This window comes from Trachypithecus francoisi, unplaced genomic scaffold (assembly GCF_009764315.1).
Source record: "Trachypithecus francoisi isolate TF-2019V2 unplaced genomic scaffold, Tfra_2.0 Lachesis_group11, whole genome shotgun sequence".
NCBI lineage: Eukaryota > Metazoa > Chordata > Mammalia > Primates > Cercopithecidae > Trachypithecus > Trachypithecus francoisi.
In genome coordinates, this window is record NW_022681456.1 from 30,545,376 (window position 1) to 30,570,357 (window position 24,982).

The 24,982-nt window shown below is 40.7% G+C and overlaps 1 long non-coding RNA gene across 1 annotated transcript in view; it reads right to left on the reverse strand.

Moving 5' to 3' along the window:
* Positions 1-531: 531 nt before the first annotated feature.
* The window catches only part of LOC117089530, a 231,079-nt gene continuing 206,628 nt past the window's right edge, over positions 532-24,982 (reverse strand). Inside the window, exons 2-3 of the long non-coding RNA XR_004439647.1 lie at positions 20,801-20,898; positions 532-750 (exon numbers count right to left, since the gene is read on the reverse strand). This is a non-coding gene — a long non-coding RNA (uncharacterized LOC117089530). The remainder of the gene's footprint in view (positions 751-20,800; positions 20,899-24,982) is intronic.

The window sequence follows — 24,982 nt, forward strand, 5'->3', positions numbered from 1 at the left end:
AGTCCTTGCCACAGATTGAAGGTTGCACTGTAGGCTTTCCTGCTTTTGATGCTTGTAAACTCACACTAAGTCACTATTGGCTTCTTTCTTCCTCAGCTTGCAGGTGGTTATTGTGTGGAACTTCACCTTTACCTGTGAGCCAATTCTCCCTAATAAACTCCCTTTCATATAGACATATATCCTATTAGTTCTGTCCCTCTGGAGAACTTTGACAAATACAGCTTCTGTGTGCCTCAGCTTCCTCACTTATATAGTGGTACTATGTATATAAAAGTATCATCATTACACAGTTGCTCTAAGAATTAAAAGAGTTAATTTACTTAAAGTGTGTAGGACAGTCCTGGCCCCCTAGGAAGCACACAGAAAGTCAGCTTTTATTGTTAACTGTCTTGGAACTTATATTCTAGACGGGTGGAATGGGGAGGGGATAGACACATGCCATCCCAAAATGTAATACAATGGGATAAGGAGATATCTGGCTAAACGATATAAAATTGCCACATTTGTAGGTCAAAAATGGTTACATAGAGTCAATTTTATATGGTACGAACTAAAATATACAGAGAACATAGAGAAGGGAGCAACTAATTTTGCTTGGAGAAGTAAAGAAAAGCTCCACAAAGAAGTTGCACCTTAACTGGGCACAGTGGCTATTACCTGTAATTCCAGCACCTTGGGAGGCTGAGGTTGGAGGATTTCCAGAGGCCAAGAGTTTGAGACCAGCTTGGGCAACATAGTGAGATGTCATTTCTACAAAAAAAAAAAACAAAAAAGTTAGCCGTGCATGGTGGTACATGCTTGTAGTGCTAGCTACTAGGGAGACGGAGGCAGGAGGTTTGCTAGAGCCCAGGAAGTAGAGACGGCAGTAAACCATAATCATGCCATTGTACTCTAGCCTGGACAACAGAGCAAGACCATATCTTATAAACAAAAAAGAAATTGTACCCTGATGGAGCCCTACAGGATGGGTAGACAGTCACTGGACAGAGAAAGGGAGAAATGGTATTTAAAGGAGAACAACAACAGGAGCAAAGAAGGGGCTTAGTAGAGTGTGACAAACAGACGCTGACAGAACTCAGAATCTCTTTTGAGAATGTCAGAATTGAATACCATAAAGGAACCAAAGGATTGCTAATCACACCAAGCTCATTCTGGCTTCAATGTTGTAAGTGATATTAGTGTTTTTTAAAGGGTTAAGAAAGCATTATGGCATAAAAGCAAAAAGTATACATGGGTTTCGGTGCCAGAAAGACCTGGTTTGAATCCCAACTCTACTATTTGCTGAGTGAGTGAACTTGACCAAATCACTTAACTTGTATGAGCCTCAATATCCTCATCTGTAAAATGGGTTAAATATGACTTACCTCGCAGGATGTTTGTAAAGATTAGAGGAAATGTATATAAAGCATTTAGCAGATTATCGGATACATTAGTGTTTTTCAATTAAGAGTAACTCCTTTAATAGTATTACTAATGTCTTTGAGGCCTCAGTGCTTTCTAGAAAAAAGATTCACTGGTAACCTGTGTTTGGACGAAGGGAGGCAAGATGGTGCACTTCCGGGTTCTTCTTCACCAACTTTTCCCGCGGACGCGAAAATACAGCCGGCGCCCAGGAAGGTGCAGACCAACTGGGCATGCGCCAGGTGACGTCAATCCGAAGAGACCAAGATTTACCTGGTCGCACCTGTGGAACGCCCCCCCCCCCACCCCGACACGCCCGTGCCCCGCCTACTGCCCTCCCACTCCTAGAAAAGCCACTCCGGACGGATGCCACGCGCAGCCTTCCTCAGTCCTCCACTGCTGTCGGGATGCTAGGACTGCAGGAACTCTGTCCGAGAGCCCCACTGGAGGACTCTGTCGGCCTTCTTTGCCGGAGGCCGACAGACCTCTTCCCCACACCTTAGGTGACCAAAATAAACTTGCAGTTTTGCTCCTACACTTGCCTACTCGCTGGTTCTTTTGTGCCCGCTCTGGTGGTCTTAGAAAAACAAATCAGTTGGTGCCGAAGACCCGGGAGGAGACCCCTCCTCAGGCCTCTAAGGGTTGAGGAAACTCCTGCTCCCACGCGGCAGACGGACCAGGACCTGAGACCCGCTTCCCTCACTCTCACGGCCTCTCTGGGGTAAGTGCCCTTTTCTCCTCTTTACCTCCCTCGGCCAAAATCCTGAGCAGGTCCGAGGTCCATTTTGAGCCACCAAGTGGCTCGGGAGACCCATTCAGGACGGAGACGTCCGCCTGAAGGTAATCTCCACTTTGGCTCCATGAGCCTCCAGTCTGTCTCTGCTGGTTCCAAAGGACGCTTTGAAGCCAGGCAGAGATCCACTTCCATTTCCATTGTGTCCATTGTGTAAGTAAAGAGGAAACAAACGGGAAACCCCCCAGTCCAAATTTCCAAAGAGCACCCCCTTAGGGTGCCTCCTAGCCGATTTAAAAACCTTACAGCTCGAACAAGACCTTAGGAGGAAGCGGTTAATTTTCCTTTCCACTGTGGCGTGGCCCCGATACAAACTAGACAATCAGTCTCAGTGGCCACCAAAGGGCACCCTAGACCGCAATGTTCTGACCGACCTCAGCAATTTCTGCCAGTGGCTAGGCAAGTGGTCTTAAATTAATTACATACAAGGCTTTTGGGCCTTATGCTCTCGTCCCGACCTGCCCTATACTCCTCCTTCTCTCCCTGCTCTCTCTAACCCCTCCCTTCCTGCCCAGACTCCTCCTCCCCCCCATCCAGACTCCTCCTTCCTCCTCCTTATCTACTAGTAATCCACTTGGTCCCGTGCCTCCTTCCGGGCCCCCAACTGGCTGTCTTGAGTCCCCTATCTCTGCCCACACCCTCCTACAGTGTTAGCACCTTTGCGAGAGGTGGCTGGGGCGGAGGGGGTAGTCAGAGTACATGTCCCTTTTTCATTGGCCGATCTTTCCAAAATTGAGAAGTGTTTAGGTGATTTCTCAGCTAATCCTACCATATACATAAAGGAATTTAGATACCTTTGTCAGGCCTATGACTTAACTTGGCATAACCTCCAGGTTATCCTAACCTCTACCCTAAACTGACTGAGGTTCTAACCCAATATACCCGGTTAGATCCGGCCTACCCCACAGGGGCCACCATTTTGGCGTCTTATTTCATTTCTCAATCAGCTCCTGACATTCGTAAGAAACTTCAAAAGGTAGAGGATGGTCCTCAGGCACCAATACAAGACCTGGTTAAATTAGCCTTTAAGGTCTATAACTCCAGAGAGGAGACGGCAGGCTCGCCTCAAACAGAAGTTACAGCTCCTAGCAGCGGCTTTACAGCCCAGTCGTAAACCCAGGCCAGAGAGTACACACTCCGCAGACTCCAAGGCTACGAAAGGAGCCTGCTATAAGTGCGGCAAGGCAGGACACTATGCCAACAGGTGTCCGCAAGGTCCCCGAGCCCCAACGCAGCCTTGCTATAAGTGCAAGGCATCAGGACATTGGGCCAGTGAATGTCCTAACCCTCGTCCACCCCTGTCCTGCCCTGCTTGCTAGCAGGGAGGACACTGGAAGTCTCATTGCCCCACCCTGAGAACAGGTGCCGCGTCTCCACGTGACCCCCTTTCCCAGGATCCTGGGAGCTCCTTCCAGCTCCTACATCTGGACGATGATGACAACTGAAGGTGCCGAGACTCGGGGACCCCCATCACCCTCGCCAAGCCGCGGGTAACTCTCCTGGTAGCGGGTAAGACAATCAATTTTTTAATCAACAGCGAGGCTACCTATTCTGTTTTGCCATCCTTCTCTGGACCTAGCCTTCCATCCAATATCTCTGTAGTAGGAGTAAGCGGAAAGCCATCCACTCTACAAAAACTCCACTCCTTAATTGCTACCTGGCCAGCAACTACTCTGCGCACTTGTTCCTCATTCCCAGCTAAAAAGGGCCCCTACCGAAAGCAATCAGTGGAAATCAGTTTGGCTTTCCCCCACTCGCCTCAAACTTACTAAATTTCCTTAACTATCTCATACTCCTCAACCTTGCTGGGACCTTCCTTCTGGGTTTTGCCCCTATTCCAACAAATGCTTCCATTCCTCATTCCTATACTAATACTGTGCCTTATTTTATTCTTCATCCGTACGTCCAAATGCCAACCATGGGCCCCGACCTTAACGACGCCCCTTAACAGCAGGAAGTAGCCAGACAGACCATGGCGCCCCTTATCACTATTACCAATAAAAGGTTGGACTGTTCGGACGAACGGAGGCAAGATGGTGCACTTCCGGGTTCTTCTTCACCAACTTTTCCCGTGTGCACGAAAATGCAGCCGGTGCCTGGGAAGGTGCAGACCAACTGGGCATGCGCCAGGTGACCTCAATCCAAAGAGACCAAGATTTACCTGGTCGCACCTGTGGAATGCGCCCCAACACGCTCGTGCCCCGCCTATTGCCCTCCCACTCCTAGAAAAGCCACTCCGGACGGACGCCACTCGCGGCCTTCCTCAGTCCTCCACTCCTGTCGGGATGTCAGGACTGCAGGAACTCCGAGAGCCCCACCGGAGGACTCTGTCGGCCTTCTTTGCCGGAGGCCGACAGACCTCTTCCCCACACCTTAGGTGACCAAAATAAACTTGCAGTTTTGCTCCTACACTTGCCTACTCGCTGGTTCTTTTGTGCCCGCTCTGGTGGTCTTAGAAAAACAAATCAACCTGCAAGGACTAGTAACTCTAATTATAATAAGTCTATGTGATTTAAGGTAAATACTATGATTCCCCAGGCAGAAGACTTTAAAAAGACCAAGAATTATTGTGCTGAGAAGGTGCATTCTCCAAAGAACAACTACATCAATTAATATTTGCATAGCAAGTGTCCATATGTGAAGTACTTTCTTATGGGTTAACTCATCGGCTAATCACAGCAGGCTTATGATGGAAATTTATATTAATGGAAGTTCATATTAGTTCCCTATTTGGAGAGAAAACAAGCTTCAGAGAAGTCCTTGCTGAAGGTCCTGTTGTGGCAAGTGGTGGTGAGAAGTCTTAATATTGATGAAAATGTAGACCATGGCTTTGTCTCTCCCTTAGAAGACTGAAAACATAATTTGTTTGGAAGGTTTCAGTTAATAGTGCAGGAGATTATACAATCATAAAATTTTTGAGTGGGGTTTATCAAAGCCCATCTCCCTTAGCCATCTCATTTTACAAAAGAAAATTGAGAAAAGAGGAATTAAATGACTCTTCTGTAGTCACTTTGAAAATTCATGGCTGTGCTTCTAGTTGCAGATGGAAGATTTAACATATGCTTTACATTACATTCCATCCCCCAAACTCACTAAAAAGACAATAAAGGGATTGATTTTAAAGACATTCACTCATAAAGAAAAAAAGAATTAGGAGGAAAACAACAACAACAACATTTTGGAAGATGGAAAGCAGATGGTAGAGGGGTAACTGGCTTAGCCGAACCATGAAGGCTGAAATTTAAGTTGACTGGACAAAACCCAGAAGCAACCTGATTTGCATTGCAAAACCTTGGAAAGGCTCAGGAATTGGAAGCAAGAAGTACATGTGAAAGTGGGGATGCAGTTGAGGCAGATACAGAATTGTTAATAGTCTGTTTGAGAATCAGTTTCTTCTCCCTCCTGGCAGGAGACTGAAGGCTTACTCTCTAGAGAACATGTTTCAGAAAGATCTAGACAAGAGATGGCAGGCACTACTCAGGGCAGGAGCACCCCCACTGAAAACAAAGAGAGTTACTAAAACAGTACATTCTGAATGGTGAGAACCCCAACCTCCTGGTCTACTTTGGCTCCCAGAACAGTGACAGCCAATTTTTAGCCCTTGGGCTAAAGACTGAATGATTCTGCTCTGGGTACTCAGTAAACACCTAAAGATGCTAATGGTTAGGCATCCTCTAGTGAAACAGCCCAGCCAGATCACCTTAGTAACACCCAGTAGTCAACAAGTCCTATCCATGCACACAGACATTTCTTCAGCTGCTTCCTGCCCCTCTCTTGGGGTTGCCAGATTTAGCAAATAAAAATGTGGTCTTTGGGACATATTAAAAATGTATTCATTGTTTATCTGAAATTCAGATTCAAATAAGTGTTCCTTATCTTGTCTGGCAACTCTATTCTCTCTTAAATAAGAATGGACATCCAAGAATCACCAGATCTTTCAGGAAAACCTCAGCAAGAAAGACAGTGATTTAAACATACTAATGAGGGAAAAGAAACAAAGACAAAAAAAATGCAAAGAAAAAATAATTTCAAAAATAGTACCATTCATTTCCTCAAAAAGTTAAGACAAGATACTGTGGCTTTGAAATAAGAACAGTTTGTTATAAAAAGAAATACTCAAATATCATCAAAAGGCTATTGTTAATTACAGTTATTGGAGCAGAAATGAAGGAAAAGCAGAAGTACAGAAAAATAAAAATAGGAAATGGAAACATTATAAAATAAATAATTCAAGAAAATTTCCCATAATAGAGGAAATGAGTTTCCAGACAGAAAGTATCCTTTGAGCACAAAGGGTGACAAAATGCTCCCAATAAGGAAATAGTAAAATAGAAGGGAACAGGTAGGGAGGGAGGGAGGGAAGGAAGGAAGGAAGGAAGGAAGGAAGGAAGGAAGGAAGGAAGGAGAGAGAAGGGAGAAGGCAGTTGAGCTAAGATATATATGTATTTTAGTTCCAGGACATCAGGACGGAAGATGCTCAATAATTATTAAGCAATTTGTTTATAGATGCTCTAGTCTTACCTTAATAGAATACAAAAATTTAATAAGTCTATAAAGCCTTAAGAAATGAGGTCTCATAATAATGTTGAACAAAAATAAACACAATGTAGTCAAAAGAACTCCAGGTCAGGAATCACAGACATATAGTCTAGTCTTGTTACTGCTTCTGTATAACCTTATATGTATCACTTCATGTCTTTGGACACCAGTTTTGTCACCTGCAAACTTAGTTTAGGTTATACCATTCTGAATTCTATTTAATTAAGCAGCCATAACATATAGATTATATAACTGAGTAATTAAAGTAACTTTAAAAGTTCATATTTCAATAATACATATTAAATGCACCAATCTTCTCTTTCTTGAACTGCTTTTCCTACTCTTTTTCTATATTTCATATTATCTTATTTATATATAATAAATTCACATTTCTATAACATTCCACAGGTTTCATTTATTCATTCATTCCCCAAATTCCAACTGATGCTACTTACAAGTGCAAGATAGACTGTAGTGAATTAAACAGTTATGGTACATGTCCTCATGGAACTTTCACTTTAGTGGAGAAGATGGTCAAAAACAGTAATTTAAATAAATACGTACTTGCTATACAGGATAAGACCTGTGAAGGAAAATAAGATTCTAAGAAATAATATAATAAAGTGAATTCTTTTTAGAACTAGTACTTAGCAAAGAAATTCCTGAGAAGGTGGCCTTCAGAAAGAAGATAAATAAGAGGTAGGTGAAGAGTAGGAAGATGCTTATAAAGGGGAGGAGAAAGTACATATACGGGCCTTGAGGGGGAAATTGTACTTTCTTTTTTTTTTTTTTTTTTTTGAGACGGAGTCTCGCTCTGTCACCCAGGCTGGAGTGCAGTGGCCGGATCTCAGCTCACTGCAAGCTCCGCCTCCCGGGTTTACGCCATTCTCCTGGCTCAGCCTCCCCAGTAGCTGGGACTACAGGCACCCGCCACCTCGCCCAGCTAGTTTTTTGTATTTTTTTTAGTAGAGACGGGGTTTCACCATGTTAGCCAGGATGGTCTCGATCTCCTGACCTCGTGATCCGCCTGTCTTGGCCTCCCAAAGTGCTGGGATTACAGGCTTGAGCCACCGCGCCCGGCCGGAAATTGTACTTTCAAGAAAATGACAGTTGACCTGTATGAAGGGGTGAGATTCTCCATGGGGAGAATGGTGTGGCATGAGGTTGACAAGGAGGCAGTGGATAGATTACGCTGGGTCTTTGAGTCCATAAAAAGAGGTTGGATTTTATTTTAAGGGCAATGGGAAGACATTAAATTGTTTTAAGCACTGGAGTGACCTCATCTAATTTACAACATATGATCACACTTGCTGTTATTTTATCATTTTGTATCTTTGATACTATGCTTTGGGATAAGTAATGCAGATATAATACAGCTCATTGTTGAGAAAATGAAGCACAGGAGATGAGGTGGCCACCTTGTGAACAGGTTGAATGGTTGGTTGCCATATAAAAGACCCAGAGGAAGACTTTGGGTTTCCCAACTCGAATCACTTAGTACATTGCCTGGCACACAATAGGAGCTCAATAAATGTTTGTTAAATGAATGTACACCACACTAGGACATTTTAGCTCCTGAGATTCATGGGTCTTCGGAAAGAAAAATGTCTATGTGTAAATCAGCCACCAGGGGGCGGGTATGCTTCCCCCACATAATAGAAACATTGACCTTGGCAAAGACAACTGGTAGGGAAGAAAAAAAAATCTTTAACTGAACAAAGTACTTTCTCCAGTTTATACCAAAAAAGATTTCATGAAATAGAATTGGCAACATCACAACAGACCCTTTGTTATGTGTTTGAGCTGATCATCTGTCCATGAGACTCAGTTATGGACAGCCTCCTGACTTAGGGTTCTTCTGACTCTGTTTGAAAAAAAAAAAACCTCCAAAATAAAGTGTAATAAAAGGAAAGTACAATATTCCCTGAAATAATTCAAACTGTACATGCTGAATAAAAGACTTATTTTTTCCATTCAACCTTGCTGTTTTGAATTTCCTTGAACTTACTTCAAAATAAAATTTGGGAAGAAGAAAGCATTGCCTGTGGCACAGAAACGGTCCAAGATGGCTGGAGGGATCTACCTACTGAAGAGGGCTGCAATCGCCCAAGGTGAGATAGGATGACTGTTTAATATATGTGGAAATAAAAGCAAATAAAACACACATACGCCATAAAATAATGCCTTCGAAGACTTGGGTTCTGCCTGCCAGCCACATTTTCCCCATTAAACAAAGGTTGAATTTTTGTCAACAACCATTGTTTGACAATATTGGGTATGTTTTGCTCTGAGCCAATGCATGCTCTAGACACAGGTTGTCAGACTTCTGAGTTGAGGGATAGGAGAGTTTCCAGAAGGCATCTTGTAAATGTAAGTCAATAATCTATAGTCAAGCTATGAGGATTGATTGGTCATTCACTATGTACTGATATTTAATCCTGTGGGAGAAATAAACTAGGTATTGAGACATGGTCCATGTACAAATAACCAAGTGATTTTTTTTGTTAGTTATTGAGGATGTTTTAAAATATATTTTTTTATTTAATTTGAAGATCCAACATTCAAGTAGTTGGCTGAGTTTAAAAAAAAACAAAAAAAAACTTTTATTCTGGATGTGTAGGATAATGAAAAAAACTTGTGAAGGTCAGAAGAGGCCCCTTTCATGGTTCTATAGTCATTTATAGCACCTTCTGCTATTTGTCCCTCTCCAAATCCTCTCATAGGTACAATGTAGGGAAAGAGGGTTGGATGTTTAAAAAGAGTATAGGAGACTTTGTGCTTAGTATCTCAAATGTCTCACTATTACAAAGTGTTGACCATTTTGGGTTTTATTTGTTTTAGAAGGAGTACTAATTTCATAATATGTCCCAGGAGCTTCTGTGTACGTTACATTCATATCTTTGTTTCCTATTTTCACTTAATTATTTAAATAAGAAGACATAATCACTCTCAAAATGTTTTTTTTTTAATTTTTATGGGTAAATAATAGGTGTATATATTTATAGGGCACATGAGATGTTTTGATACAAGTGTGCAACTCATAATTACATCATGGAAAATGGAGTATCTATCACTGCGAGCATTTATCTTTTGTGTTACAAAAATCCAATTATACTCCTTTGGTTATTTTTGAATGTACAATTAAATTATTATTGACTATAGTCACCCTGTTGTGTTATCAAATACTAGGTCTTATTCATTCTATATTTTGGACCCATTAACCATCCCAACCACCCCCTTAACCACCCACTACCCTTCCCAGGACCTGGTAACCTTCCTTCTACTCTCTAACTCTGTTAGTTCAGTTGTTTTGATTTTTAGATCCCACAAATGAGTGAGAACTTCTGATGTTTGTCTTTCTGTGCTTGGTTTATTTCACTTAACAGAATAGCCTCCAGTTCCATCCATGTTGTTGCAAATGACAGGATCTCATTCTTTTTTATCGCCGGATAGTGTATAAGTATCACATTTCTTTATCCATTCATCTGTTGATGGACATGAAGGTTGCTTCCAAATCTTGGCTATTGTGAACAATGTTGCAACAAACACAGGAGTGCAAATATCTGTTTTATATACTAATTTCCTTTCTTTGAGGTATATACCCAGCAGTGGGATTGCTTGTACATATGGCATTTTTAGTTTTTGGAGGGACCTCCAAACTGTTCCCCATAGTGATTATACCAATTTACATTCCCACCAACAGTGTGTGAGGATTCCCTTTCTCCACCTTCTTACTAGCATTTGTTATTGCCTGTCTTTTGGATTCAAGTCATTTTAACTGGGAAGAGATGATATTTCATTGTAGTTTTGATGAGCATTTCTCTGATAGTCAATGATACTGAATACCTTTTTATATGCCTGTTTGCCACTTGTGTGTCTTCTTTTGAGGAATATCTATTCAAATATTTTGCCCATTTTTTGATCAGATTATTAGATTTTTTTCCTATAAATTGTTTGAGTTCCTTATAGGTTCTGGTTATTAATTCCTTGTCAGATGTAGAGTTTGCAAATATTTTCTCCCATTCTTTTGGTTGTCTCTTCACTTTATTGGACTGTTTCCTTTGCTGTGTGGAAGCTTTTTAACTTGGTGTGATTCCTTTTGTTCATTTTTGCTTTGGTTGCCTGTGCTTGTAGGGCATTACACAATAAATTTTTGCTCAGGCCACTGCCCTAGAGGGTTTCTTCGGTGTTTTCCTTTAGCAGTTTCATAGTTTGAGATCATAGATTTAAATCTTTAGTCCGTCCTGATTTAATTTTTGTATATGGTGAGGGCTAAGGGTCTAGTTTCATTCTTCTGAATATAGATATCCAGTTTTCCCAGCACCATTTCTTGAAGAGCCTGTCTTTTTCCCAGTGTACGTTCTTGGCACCTTTGTTGAAAATGAGTTCACTGTAGGTGTGTGGCTTTGTTTCTCTATTCTGTTTTACTGGTCTCTGTGTCTGTTCTTATGTCAGTACCATACTGTTTTTGTTACTATAACTCTGGAAGATAATTTGAAATCAGGTAATTTAATTCTTCCAGTTTTGTTCATTTTGCTTAGGATAGCTTAGGCTATTCTGAGTCTTTTTTGGTTCCATATAAATTTTAGGACTTTTTTTCTATTTCTGTAAAGAATGTCATTGGTATTTTGATAGGAATTGCCTTGAATATGTAGATTGGTTTGGGTAGTACGAACATCTTCACAATAATCATTCTTCCAATCCATGAACATAGGATATTTTTCCATTTTTGGGTTTCCTCTTCAATTTCTTTCATCAGTATTTTATAGTTTTTATTATAGAGATCTTTCACTTTGGTTAAAGTTGATTCCTAGGTATTTAATTTTATCTGTGCCTAATGTTAATGGTATACTTTTAAAATTTCTTTTCCAAGATTCTTCACTGTTGACATCTAGAAATGCTACTAATTTTTGTATGTTGATTTTGTATTCTGCAACTTTAGTAAATTTGTTTATCAGTTCTAACAGTTTTTTGTAGTCTTCACGTTTCTCCAAATATAATATCATCTGCAAACAAGGATAAATTGAGTTCTTATTTTCTAATTTGGATGCCCTTTATTTATTTCTCTTGTCTGATTGCTCCAGTTAGGACTTCTAGTACTATGTTGAATAACAGTGGTGAAACTGGGCATCCTTGTTGTTTTCCAGATCTTACAGGAAAGCCTTTCAGTTTTTCCCCACTAAGTATGATACTAGCTGTAGGTGTATCATATATGCCTTTTATTATGTTGAAGTATATTCCTTCTATACCTAATTTTTTAAAGGGTTTTTATCATGAAGGGAGGTTAATTTTATCAAATGCTTTTTCAGCATCAATTGAAATGATCATATGGTTTTTGTCCTTCATTCTATTGATATGATATATCGCATTGATTGATTTGCATATGTTGAACCATCCTTGCATCCCAGGGATAAATCCCACTTGTTCATAATGAATGATCTTTTTAATGTATTGTTGAATTTTTTTGCTGGTATTTTGTTGAGGATTTTTGTATCAATATTCATCATAGATATTGGCCTGTAGGTTTCTTTTTTCAATGTGTCTTTTTCTGGTTTTGGCATCAGGGTAATACTGGCCTCACAGAATGAGTTTGGAAGTATTCCCTCCTCTATGTTTTGGAATAGTTTGAATAGGATTGGTATTAGTTCTTTACATGTTTGATAGAATTCAGCAGTGAAGGCCTTGGATCCTGGGCTTTTCTTTATGGGACACTTTTCATTATGGCTTAGGTCTCATTACTTGTTATTTGTCTGTTCAGGTTTTTAATTTCTTCATGGTTCAATGTTGGTAGGTTATATGTGTCTAGGAATCTGTCCATTTCTTCCACATTTTCCAATTTGTTGGCACATAGTTGCTCATAATAGCTACTGATGATCCTTTGAGTTTCTGCAGTATTCATTGTAATGTCTCCTCTTTCATCTCGGAATTTATTTATTTGGACATTCTTTTTTTCTTAATTAGTCTGGCTAAAGGTTTGTCAATTTTGTTTAACCTTTCAAAAACACAACTTCTTTTTCCATTGATGTGCTATATTATTTTCGTTTCAATTTTATTTGTTTCTGCTATGATCTTTACTATTTGTTGTATTCTAAACAAGACAAGATTAGGTTTGGTTTACTCTTCCTTTTCTAGTTCCTTAAGATGCATTGTTAGGTTTTTTTTTATTATTTGAAGTTTTTCTTCTTTTTTGATGTAGGCACTTATAGCTCTAAACTTCCCTCTTAGTACTGCTTTTGCTGTCTCCCATAGATTTTTGTATGCTGTGTTTCCATTATTTGTTTCAAGGAATTTTTCAATTTCCTTTTTAACTTCTTCATTGACCCACTGGTCCTTCAGGAGCATATAGTTTATGCTTGTATTGTTTCCAAAATTATTCTTGTTATTAATTTCTGGTTTTATTTCATTGTCATCAGAGAAATGCTTGATATTATCTTAATTTTTTGAATAATTTAAGAATTGTTTTGTGACCCAACATGTGGGCTATCTTTGAGAATGACTGAAGTGTTAGGAAAAGAATATATATTCTGTAGCCATTGGATGAAATGTTCTGTAAATATCTATTAGATTCATTTGGTCTATAGCACAGATTAAGTCTGATATTTCTTTGTTGATTTTCTGTCTGGAAAATCTATCCGATACTAAAAGTAGGATTCTGAGGTCTCCAGCTATTATTGTATTGGGGTCTGTCTCTCGCTAATAATATTTGCTTTATATATCTGGGTGCTGAAGTGTTGGGTGCATATATATTTAAAACTGTTATATCCTTTTGCTGAATTGACCCCTTTATCACCACATAGTTACCTGTTACCTTAGTTATTGTCTTGAAATCTGTTCTGTTTAATATAAGTATAGCTATTCCTTCTCTTTTTTGGTTTCCTTTGGCATGAAATATCTTTTTCTACCCCTTTATTTTCAGTCTATGTGTGCCTTTATAGATGAAGTATATTTCCTGTAGGCAAACGACTACTAAGCATTGAGATATATATATATCTATACTTTTTTTTTTTTTTTTTTGAGATGGAGTCTTGCTCTGTCATCAGGCTGGAGTGCAGTGGCGTGATCTTGGCTCACTGAAACCTCTGCCTCCCAGTGATTCTCCTGCCTCAGCCTCCCAAGTAGCTGGTATTATAGGCATGCGTCACCATACCCAGCAAATTTTTTCACTTTTTGTAAAGACGGGGTTTCACCATGTTGGCCAGGATGGTCTCGATCTGCTGACCTAGTGATCTGCCCGTCTCTGCCTCCCAAAGTGCTGGGAATACAGACGTAAGACACTGTGACCAGCCTGTTTTTGTTGTTGTTGTTGTTGTTGTTTGTTTGTTTTTATCCATTCAACCAGTCTGTCTTTTGATTGGAAAGCTTAGTCCATTTACATTCATTGTTATTATTGATAAATAAGGTCTTACTCATGGCATCTTGTTATTTGTTTTCTGGTCTTCTCTTCCTTCTTTCTTTCCTTCCTGTCTTCCTTTTAATGAAGATGATTTTCTCTGATAATACATTTTAGTTTCTTGCTTTTTATTTTTTGTGTACCTGTTGTATGTTTTTTGGATTGAGGTTACTATGAGGCTTGCAAATACAATCTTATAATCTATTATTTTCAGCCAATAACAACTTAGCACTGTTTACATAAACAAACAAGCAAGCAAAAAGAAAATGAATAAACACTCTCTGGCTTAACTTCATCCTATCACTTTTTAACTTTGTATTATTTCTATTCATATCTTATTGTACTGCCTATGTCTTGAAAAGTTGTTGTAGCTATTATTTTTGATTGGTTCATCATTTAGTCTTTTTCCTTAAGAGTAGTTTACATATGACAGTACAGTATTATAATGTTCTGTGTTTTTCTGTGTATCTACTAGTAAGAGTGAGTTTTGTACCTTTGGATGATTTCTTCTTGCTCATTAACATTCTTTTCTTTCTGATTAAAGTACTCCCTTAGCATTTCTTACAGGACAGGTCTGGTGTTAATGTAATCCCTCAACTTTTGTTTGTTTGGAAAGATCTTTATTTCTTCTTCATGTTTGAAGGATATTTTTGCTAACTATACTATTCTAGGATAGAAGTTTTTTGTTCTTGTTTTTGTTTTCCTTCAGAACTTTAAATATGTCATCTCACTCTCTCCTGGCCTGTAAGGTTTCCACTAAAAAATTTGCTGCCAGATATATTAGAGCTCCATTGTATGTGTTTGGTTTATTTTCTCTTGCTGCTTTTACAATCCTTTCTTTATTCTTGACCTTTGGGAGTTTGATTATGAAATGCCTTTAGGTACTCTTCTTTAGAGTTAATTAAATCTGCTTAATATTCTATAACCTTCTTGTACTTGGATATTGATATCTCTCTTTAGGTTTGGAAAGTTTTCTATTATTATCTATTTGAATAAACTTTTAATCCTTATCTCTTTCTCCTGCCTCCTCTTTAAGGTCAATCACTCTTAGATTTGCCATTCTGAGACTGTTTTCTAGATCCTACAGGCATATTTTGTTGGTTTTTTCTTTTTTCTTTTGTCTGGTCTGTGTATTTTCAAAAGCCTGTCTTCAAGCTTACTAATTATTTCTTCTGCTATTAACAGACTCTGATGCATTCTTCAGTTTGTCAATGAATTTTCAGCTCCAGAATTTCTGCTTGATTCTTTTAAATTACTTTAATCTCTTTGTTAAATTTATCTGATAGGATTCAGAATTCCTTCTCTATGTTATCTTCAATTTCTTTGAGTTTCCTCAAAACAGCTATTTTGAATTCTCTGTCTGAAAGGTCACCTATTTCTGTTTCTCCAGGATTGATCCTTATTTAGTTATTTTCTTAAAGTCATGTTTTCTTGGGCAGCCTTGAAGATGAGTGTATGTGTCTTGGCATTGAAGAGTTAGGTATTTATTGTAGTCTTTGCAGTTTGGGCTTGTTTGTATTCATCCTTCCTGGTAAGGCTTTCCAGATACTCAAAAAAACTTGGTTGTTACGTGATCTAAGCTGTATCTACTTTAGGCACCCCAAGTCTAGTAATGCTCTGGTTCCTGTAGACTCATAGAGTCTTGAACACAATCCACAATTCTCTGGATTACCAGACAGAGATTCTTGTTCTCTTGCTTTATATTCTCCCAAACAAAGTCTCTCTGTTCTGAGCCACCTGCAGCCGGGGGTAGAGTGACACAAGCACCCCTTTGGCCACCAGCACTAGGGTTGTACTGAGTCAGATCTGAAGGCAGCACAGCACTGAATCTCACCCAAGTTTCTCTGTAACCACTCCCTGGCTACCATCTATGTTCGCTCAAGGCCCTGGGGCTCCAAAATCAGTAGATGGCAAAGCCAGCCATGCCTGTGTCCTTCCCTTCAGGGTGACAAGTTTCCCAGTCCCCAGACAGGTCCAGAGGAGCTGTCCAGAAGCCAGGGACTAGAGTCAAAAACCTGAGAAGTCTACCTTGTGTTCTATTGTACTGCAGTACTCAAACCACAAGAAGCAGTCCTTGCCACTCTTCCCTACACTTTCCAAAGGCAGAGAAGCCTCACTCCATGGCCACTGCCACCACAAGCTCACAGTGAGTACTGCCAGACTGCCACCAATGTTCCCTTAAGGCCCAAGGGCTCTTCAGTCAGTTTGTGCTGAATGCTGCCTGGTCTGGGACTCACCCTTCAGGGCAGTGAGCTCTCCTCTGGCCCAGAGCAGGTTCAGAAATGCCATCCAAAAGCCAAATGCTGGTATTGGGGACCCCAAAAGTCCACTTGGTGCTCCACCCCACTGTGGCCAGAGCTGGTACCTAAGTTGCAAGACAAGTCACCTGTACATTTCTCTCTACTTGTCTCAAGTGGAAAGATCCTTGCCCCATAGCCACCACAGCTGGGAATGTGCTGAGTCTCACCTGAAGCCAGCAAGCCTCAGAGTATTACCAAGGCCCACAACATTCTGGATAGTTTACCTGGTTATGGATGCTGGTTATTTAAGGTCCAACGGCTTTTAAAGTTAGCAGGACTGCCAGGAGTGGGTTCTTGTTTTCAGGGCAACAGGTTTCCTTCTAACCCACAGTGTGTCTAGAAATGTCATCCATGAGCTAGGGCCTCACATCTCTAATGGGTTCCCTACCCTGCTGTGGCTGAGCTGGTATCCAAGATGCAAGACAAAGTCCTCCCCACTCTTCCCTCTTCTCTCCTCAAGCAGAATGAAGGGGTCTCTTTTGGAGCTGCAAACTATGCAGCCTGTGGTTAGGGGAGGAGTGATGCCAGCACTTCCTTAGCCACCCTAACTGATGTCTCAGTAGGTCTAATTCCCCCTACAGTCCACTGGCTCTGGGCCCATTTCAGCATTAGGACTCACCTAGGAGTTGCAGTTCTTGTGGCCCAGGCTGCCCTTGAAATTTATTTGAGGCCCCAGACCACTTTAGCCCACTGGAGCAAGACTTGTGGGAACTTATGTTCCCATGCTGGGATCAGCAATTCCTCTCAGTCTTGGGCTGGTTTAAATGCCCCCTCCATGGTTTAAATGACATCCATGGCTGGGTGTCATGTGAGTTTGGTCTGTTTTTACATTCTACTTGAACAAGGCAGCACTGAGTCAATGCCTCATAATTACTCCACTCTTCCTCTCCCCAGAGCATAGAAATGTTTCACACCAGGCCGCCACTGCAAGTGGTTTCAGGAGGGGTGGCATTAGTGATTCAGGACTGTTTCTCCTGCCTCTTCTGTGCCTCTTTCAGTGAAAAAACCAAGTTAAAACCAAGTACTGTGAATACTCACATGATAATTGGTTCTTATGAAGGTGCTTTTGTGTGTGTATACATCTTAAATTGGTGTCCTTGTTGGAGGGACAATTAGTGGAGCCCTCCAGTCCACCATCTTGCTTCTGAAGAATTATCTCTAAATGTTGATGAATCTGTAGTCACCTTTGGGAAGAAATGAGTTTGTGTTGAGAATGTTTATGTGAGGTGAATAGTTACTAATATTTTCCAGTTATTAATTAAAATAAAAAATAAATAAAAGAAAAAAATGTTAATATTTTCCCAAACAAGAAACTGAATATAAAGTTTCTAAAAATATGATTATTTTATTTAGCATTCAACAAATATATATTGGGGCCTACAATGCAAAAGATACTGCCCTGGATGCCATGTAAGATTCTAAGAAAGCCTACAATATACTCTTTCCCTTCAAAGATTTTATAAACTGGAAGAGATAGAAGCAGAATAATTAGGCTACCAAAATATGCAATATTAAGCAGACAATGATCAAGGTCACCAGGAAGATCAAACTAAGTTTCATAGGGTTTCAGAGAAGGAATTGATTCCACTGCATTTTGAGCAAAAGTACTCTTGGGGGAGCTAGGCAAAGGAAAGAATATAAACCAAGGGGCAGAAATTGGAAATTACTGGGAAATTTTGAGCCATCACATTTGATTTGACAATAGATTAATTTTAGGACATTACTGAGAATTGAGTCTTGAAAGATCTTTTAGGACCTTAAATGCCATTTTAAAGGCTAGCTTAATTTAGCAGAGAGGTGAAACCAGCAAAGACTTTCATCAGAAGTGGGTTTTAAGAAGATCAATTTGCCAAGGCGGGTGGAGCATTTGAGGTCAGGAGTTCAAGACCAGCCTGGCCAACATGGTGAAGCTCCATCTCTACTAAAAATACAAAAAAATTAGCTGGGGGTAGTGGCAGGTGCCTGTAATTCCAGCTACTTGGGAGGCTGAAGCACGAGAATTGCTTAAACCTGCCAGAGGTTGCAGTGAGCCAAGATTGCGCCACTGCACTCCAGCCTTTGGTGACAGAGCAAGACTCTGTCTCAAAAAAAAAAAAAAAAAAGAAGAAGAACAGTGTATCTGAGGTGTGTTAGATAATTGGAAAAGGAGAAAATAAAATTAAGGAAACAATCACCAAACAGGCTATCGCAAGTATTGCAAGCATCCAAGCAGGAAGATAAACTATACATTCAGGTGAGAGCAACTGCAGTGGAAAGCAGGGAGTAGAACCAAGAGCCAGTGCAGAAAACAACCAAACAAACAGAAAAAGGGAGTTAAATAAATAGAGTGATGCAGTGTAGAGGCAAATATGTTTAGTTTGCATGACTAAGCTAATGTTTATACCATTTACAAAAGTAAAGAGGCTGAAAAGGCTGAGTCTGTTTCAAGAAGAGGGGAATGATTTGGGTATTGAACACTCTGGGTTAAGATGCCAACAGTATACTAGCAGAAAAATCCAGCAGGTAGAATTGAGGGACTATGATCCAGAAGGCAAGAGAACTCTGGAGGCAAGGATTTGGGAGTCATTTCTATAGAGGTAAAGGGTAGTCACCGAAACCATGGCAGTGCATGAGACAAGGGGAGGGTAGGGTAGAGTGAAGGAAAAAAAAAGGGAGGAGAGGAGAAGAATCTCAGGAGTGCCAAGGAGGCATCATTTAGGAAACTTGAGAAAAACTATCCCTGGTTGCAAGAGAACTACTACAGTAGTGTAGCAGGAAGCATTCATTTCAAGAAGCAAGGGGATGTCAGCAGTGTCCTATGCCCTGTAGTGAGGGAAGGGTGAGAGTAAGGCTGAGAAAGAAAGAAAAAAATGACTTGGATGATTTGAGAGTCATCAATGGTGAAATCATTACACCACCAATTATGTTTCAATATTGCAATTTGACCAGAAGTAAGATCCCAATCAGGATTGCAATCTGCAGATTAGAATGAGATGAGGTGAGAAAGAGGAGCTAGCCAGTGCAGGCTACTAATTTAACAAGGAAGGAAAAGAGGGGTGAGGTGCACATTGAGAGGGCATTGTGTGGGAAAGACTGAGGGTCCTTCTTACAGAAAGGGAAAAGGGTGAGACTGAAATTACCCAAGAGGAGATCACTGAGTGATATTTGATCATCAGCCCAGGTCGGGGCCTTCAATTTGACAAGGAGAACAAACCTTCCCCAGATGCTAAAGGAAAGGAAGAGAGTGAAGAACAAAGGAACATTTTGAAATGGAGAGGAATAGTGAGCAGGGAAGATGGATATTTCCAATGCAGAGTGGGAGCTGGTGGCATTTTAGAGAGCTAGGTGGGGAGGGTGAATCTGAAGATCTGAGAATCATGGAAAAGCTTTAAAACAACCCCTAGGCTGGTGTCAGAGGACACAATAAGAGTAACAAGTAAGGAAGTAAAAGGCTGGTAAGCAGCAACATAGTTGGTTCTCTGTGTGTGTGTGTGTGTGTTTGTGTGTGTGTGTATGTGTCTATCTCTCTATCTTTGTCTGCCTATCTGTCTGTCTGTCTGTCTCTTTCTGGGCTCTTGGACTCTCAGGCTCCTGTGGGCCTTGACTTTCAGATCGGTGACTGCCCCCAGGCAGACTTCAAAGATACAGGGTTGGAACTCCAAGATTGGCAATTCCAGTCACTAAGACCATGCCACCTGAGATTGCTGGGAGAGGCTTTTCCAGGCCCCTCCTGCAAGAAAACAGATGCCAAAGAACAAGGTAAAGAAGTACGGAAAAACAGGGTTGGACCCTAGCCATCTTTTTACTACTCACTGCACTAAAATGTCAGAATCGGGGAAATGCCTGACCTCGTTTCTTGGGAAGAGTGAGGCGTATATCAAAATACATAAATCCTAAAAAGCTCATTGTGAAGGGCAGAGTCCTAATAATTTGTATTTTGATAGCTTTAAAAAATTTTTCAAGTGGGTGTTTCCAGAAGTAAGGTAAATAGTCCCATTTTGTGGGGCTTTTGATTAAATTCCAAACATATCAATGTTCTGGGGTGTGTCCAGTGACTCTGATACCTCTTGGCAGGTTTGCCAAGAAAGTGCAAATGTGAGTCTCAGGGAAACAAGGAAACCATTCTCCCAGTCTCCCAGTAGCAAGTTGCAGGGCTGTGCAAGGAAGAAATGTGCAGACTTTTGTCTCCCCAGTGAAGAAGAGATTAGAATTAGAATGGAATAAATTATCCATGTGGGCAAGAGTTGTTACTATATAACAATAACACTTTGTGTTCCATTCAAAGAATTGCAAACCCTTTGACATACCCTGAGCTTTTACTTTCTCTCTGGACTCTAAGAAGGGACTTACTAAGCGCATCCTAGGTCCAAAGAGAATCTGCCCCCTCAACTCACTTACTGTGCCTCACTCTTTGCTCCTTCTTCACCAGTTATTCTCCTTCCATTCCTTTTAGCCCACCTCTGCTCAGTCTCCATCACCAAACAGTCCATTTTTGCCTGGAGGAGGAAACAAGACTATATTGAGCACACAAAAAGACATTTGCTTATTGAGATTGTATGAGATCCTCACAAAAGTTGTATAGACAAGTGATGGTCAAAATATTTAACAATACATTTGACACAGTCATCAGCCACCCAGAAACTATGGAAGTTTTACTGAAACAGAGTGGATTCATCCACTGTGACAGGCATTAGTTCTTATTTGCTGGACTGTGGAAAGGTCCTAGGACAGGGTAGGCCATGAATGCCCAGAGTAGCAGGAATAGGAGATACTTGAGTGGCAGTAACTTTTACCAACTGGGACAGAAGTATTTCAATGTTTCACCAACCAGTACTGCTGAATCTTAGCCATGACTTATGTCCATATAATAGATAAAAATTGGGCCATGGAGGTGTTAAATAACTCATCCAAAGCCACTCATTGAGTACCAGGTTTGGGACCCATTGACTCTACTGTGAGGCCTTTTCTACCACTCCCCACCTCACTGGCTCAATACCTCTTCTCCCTCATCTATCTATCTCTGTTTAGAGATGAGAATATGTAGTAGTCTGGAGAGGGCATGCAAGGGCACCTGAAGACCCTCTCCCAGGAAAACTCTAAAACTGTGTCTATTAACTATCTCCCGTGGTCCCACTAAAAGTTTTCTCAGTAGTAGCAAGGTCAGGGGAGGAGATTGAAAAGAAAACTTATTATTTCCTCTTTTCCCCTTAATGAGGCAAGAATCTTGTTTGTTTTGTTCTTCATGATGTCCTCAGAGTACAGCACATGATTGATTCCTAATACAATTTTGTCAAATGAACGAGTGAGTGAGTAAAAAGGTATTTCTGCAAAGTGCCTTTATACTTTATCTCATTGGACCCTCAAGGAGTGTTTAGAAACGTTTTTATTTCAGTTTACTAATAAGGAAGCTCAGCTGCAGAGAGGAACACTAATTATCACAATACTAACTGGGTGGAGCCAGGATTGTGACTTGCCAGATCCCTGTCCAGGGCCCTTTCTCCCACATTGCAATATCCCCTAAATATGAATAAAAGTTAATAGAATTAGAAAAATGAAGTTACTTATAATTTACAACCTGCAATATACTTAGTGATGAGCAATGGCAAACAGGAGAGCTGGATCTGCTTCTCTCTCCTGTTTACCACCTCACTCCCACCGCAATTCATCAGACCCAAGCCAGTCCCTCACTCCCTCCAGGGCTCAACCATGTGACTCTTGGGTAGCATCTGACTTCACCTCTTTGTGATTTTTTAGTGAATTTCCACAGGGAATTATGTTTTGTGAACTATGCCAGCTGGCATAGCCCTTCCTTACACACCACCCTCACTAAGTTCAAATATGACACTTAATGGAAAGAAAAGACTGCATCCATCTACCTAACTAGGGAAAATATCTACTCACCAACTCCCTCCCTGAAGCCTTTAGAGGATAAGGGAATTGAGTGGCTTCATATAGTTGCCTTCTTTTTTTTCTCTTTTTATCTATTACAGAAGTTTTCAAAGTGTGGTTTCTGTACCAGCAGCATTGACATCACTGGGAACTTGTTAGAAATGCAAATTCTAGGCTGGGCGCAGTGATTCACACCCGTAATCCCAACGTTTTGGGAGGCCAAGGCAGGCAGATCACGAGGTCAGGAGTTCAAGACCAGCCTGACCAATATGGTGAAACCTCATCTCTACTAAAAACACAAAAATTAGCCAGGTGTGGTGGCACACACCTGTAATCCCAGCTGCTCAGGAGGCTCGGCAGGAGAATTGCTTGAACCCGGGAGGCGGAGCTTCCAGTGAGCCAAGATAGCGCCACTGCACTCCAGCCTGGGTAATAGAGCGAGACTCCATCTCAAATATATATATATATAAATAAATAAATAAATAAAATGCGAATTCCAGTGTCCCAGACCCACCAGAATTAGAGATTCTGGGGGTAAGGTCCAGGGATTTGTGTTTAAAAGCCCTGTCGGTAATTCTGGTGTGTGCCAAAGTTTGAGTACTACTATTTTCTTATATCCTGTTTTTTTCCTACCTAAGCCAGGGAGCCTTTGGGGACCCCTGTGCTCACCCAGTGCTCTAACCATTCTTCTTTCCACATAAGAGCCTGTAGTATGGTCTTATTAATGACAATTTTAATTTATCTCCATGAGGTAAAGTGCAAGTAAAGGTAAAGTAGGGCTGGAATAGATGATCTGGTAAGATTTTTTGAAATCTAGAATCTCTGATTCTTCAGGAGAGCCATATCAAAGCAGATGGCTTAAGGAGGGCAAAGGAGGACTTCTGCCTTGTGAGTTTCCTTTTGCTGTAGGCCCCAGGATGGGAGTGAAGTGAGGACACAGGCCAGTTGCCAACTATGGTTACAGCCCCAGGAGATCTTTGATGTTCTCCCCTTGCTGTCTAGGTCCCTGTTTTCAAGAATTTATCAGAATGACCCAGACTTATTAAACTTGTTCTATGTACCTTGGACAAAATAACTGCTGAGTCAATCCTGTAAGGAGTCTTGTATTGCCAGCCTAAAAACCTGTTTATAGTTGACTTCCTCTGGCAAACTGCTATAAGATGCAAAAAATAGCACCATCAATTTGGCACATACTGGACCATTCTCAGCATTTGCATTAGGTAGGTAGTCAATGCAAGAACAGATCACAAATATATCTTAAAAATCCAATTCCTGCCCCTCTGTCTCCCTCCTCTCTTGCCCCTTCTCCTATCTTTTCCCAAATTCCTACCCCTGAAAAGATGAATTGAGGACTCAGAAGGAAGATGATTTTTCCACATTCTGAAATTCTGACATTTAAGAAAGAAAGATCCTAATCCCTGTTCAGTTGCCAGACTCTGATATGCTTTTCCTGTTTAAGCATTCATAATCTACCGCTCATTGATACATCTTGCCAACCACAAAAATTACTTAACTCCTGACCTTTGTAAACTTTCCTCCCTCACAAGTTTCTTCAAGTTATGAAAGCACAGTAAGTAGATGGAGATGACTGGGTAGGAAAAGACAAAAATGTTAGTCTCCACTGAAGACAACAGGCAAAGATCCTAGATTAAAGTTATGAGACTTGAGTTCTAACCAGGCCTTTGCCTCTGGTAACATCCTGAGAATTGGGGCAGGTTACTTCCCCATTGTGGGTCACTGCAAAACAAGGGGCCTCAGCAAAGCAGATCTCTAGTCTGTTTTCCAACTCTGATACAGTGACTAAGCAGGTATGACATAGATATGTCCTGTTTAGGGGTGTCAGTGTCCTTATTGGAAAACACAGGTTTGGTGATAGCAGGTAGACTTCAACTTTTTGCCATTGGTTTTCACTAAGAGGAATGTGGGAAAGGGTGTAATGGTTGACCAACAGGTCTGCCATAGATGTGATAGGAAGAATTCCCAGAGTTTTGTGTGTTTCTTTCATAGTTCTTTTGCCCTAGCAATAGTTATATGTGTGTATCTGTTTAGTGTATTTTAGCTGCCTAAAATATAAGAGCCATCCCGTGATAGAGCCCTGTGCTTGATACAGAGCCTATTAGCTGATAGGTGCTCAATACGTTTTGAATAAATGAATGAGTCTAAATAGCTTAAGGACCGGCCATATCTTGAGCATTTGGCCAACAGCAGGACAAGGCTCCACTAGTACTGGACTCACATAGTTAGAATAACCTCATTCCATTTGTCCTTTAAAGGTCCTTGCCAAATCTGATCCTTATTTCCTCTAAGACTGACCTCAGACCTTCAACTTCATAGAGGAAAGGGCAGTGGTGGTGGGAGGAGGAATTTTCCTGGGATTCAGTGAACGCCTCTTTTTGATATTGCTTCTTTATAGTATTCACTGAGAGTTTGAATAGGGGGTAAGCAGCTTGAGAAAACAAGTTCTGGCTTTCCAACTACCAGGTGAATTTTCATTGACATAAAGACCCCATTCTGCTTCCTTTCACTCTTCATTTGTGTTGGAGGGTTCATATTGTTATAGTTGGGTATTAGGCTTTATGTAAGCCTGGGAGGAAAGAAGGCTTTCTTGGTAAGCTTGGCTCTGTGGCTTGGCAGTCGCACAATTAAATGACTTTATTCCCAAACCAGATGTTCTAGTTGTTTTAATATCTT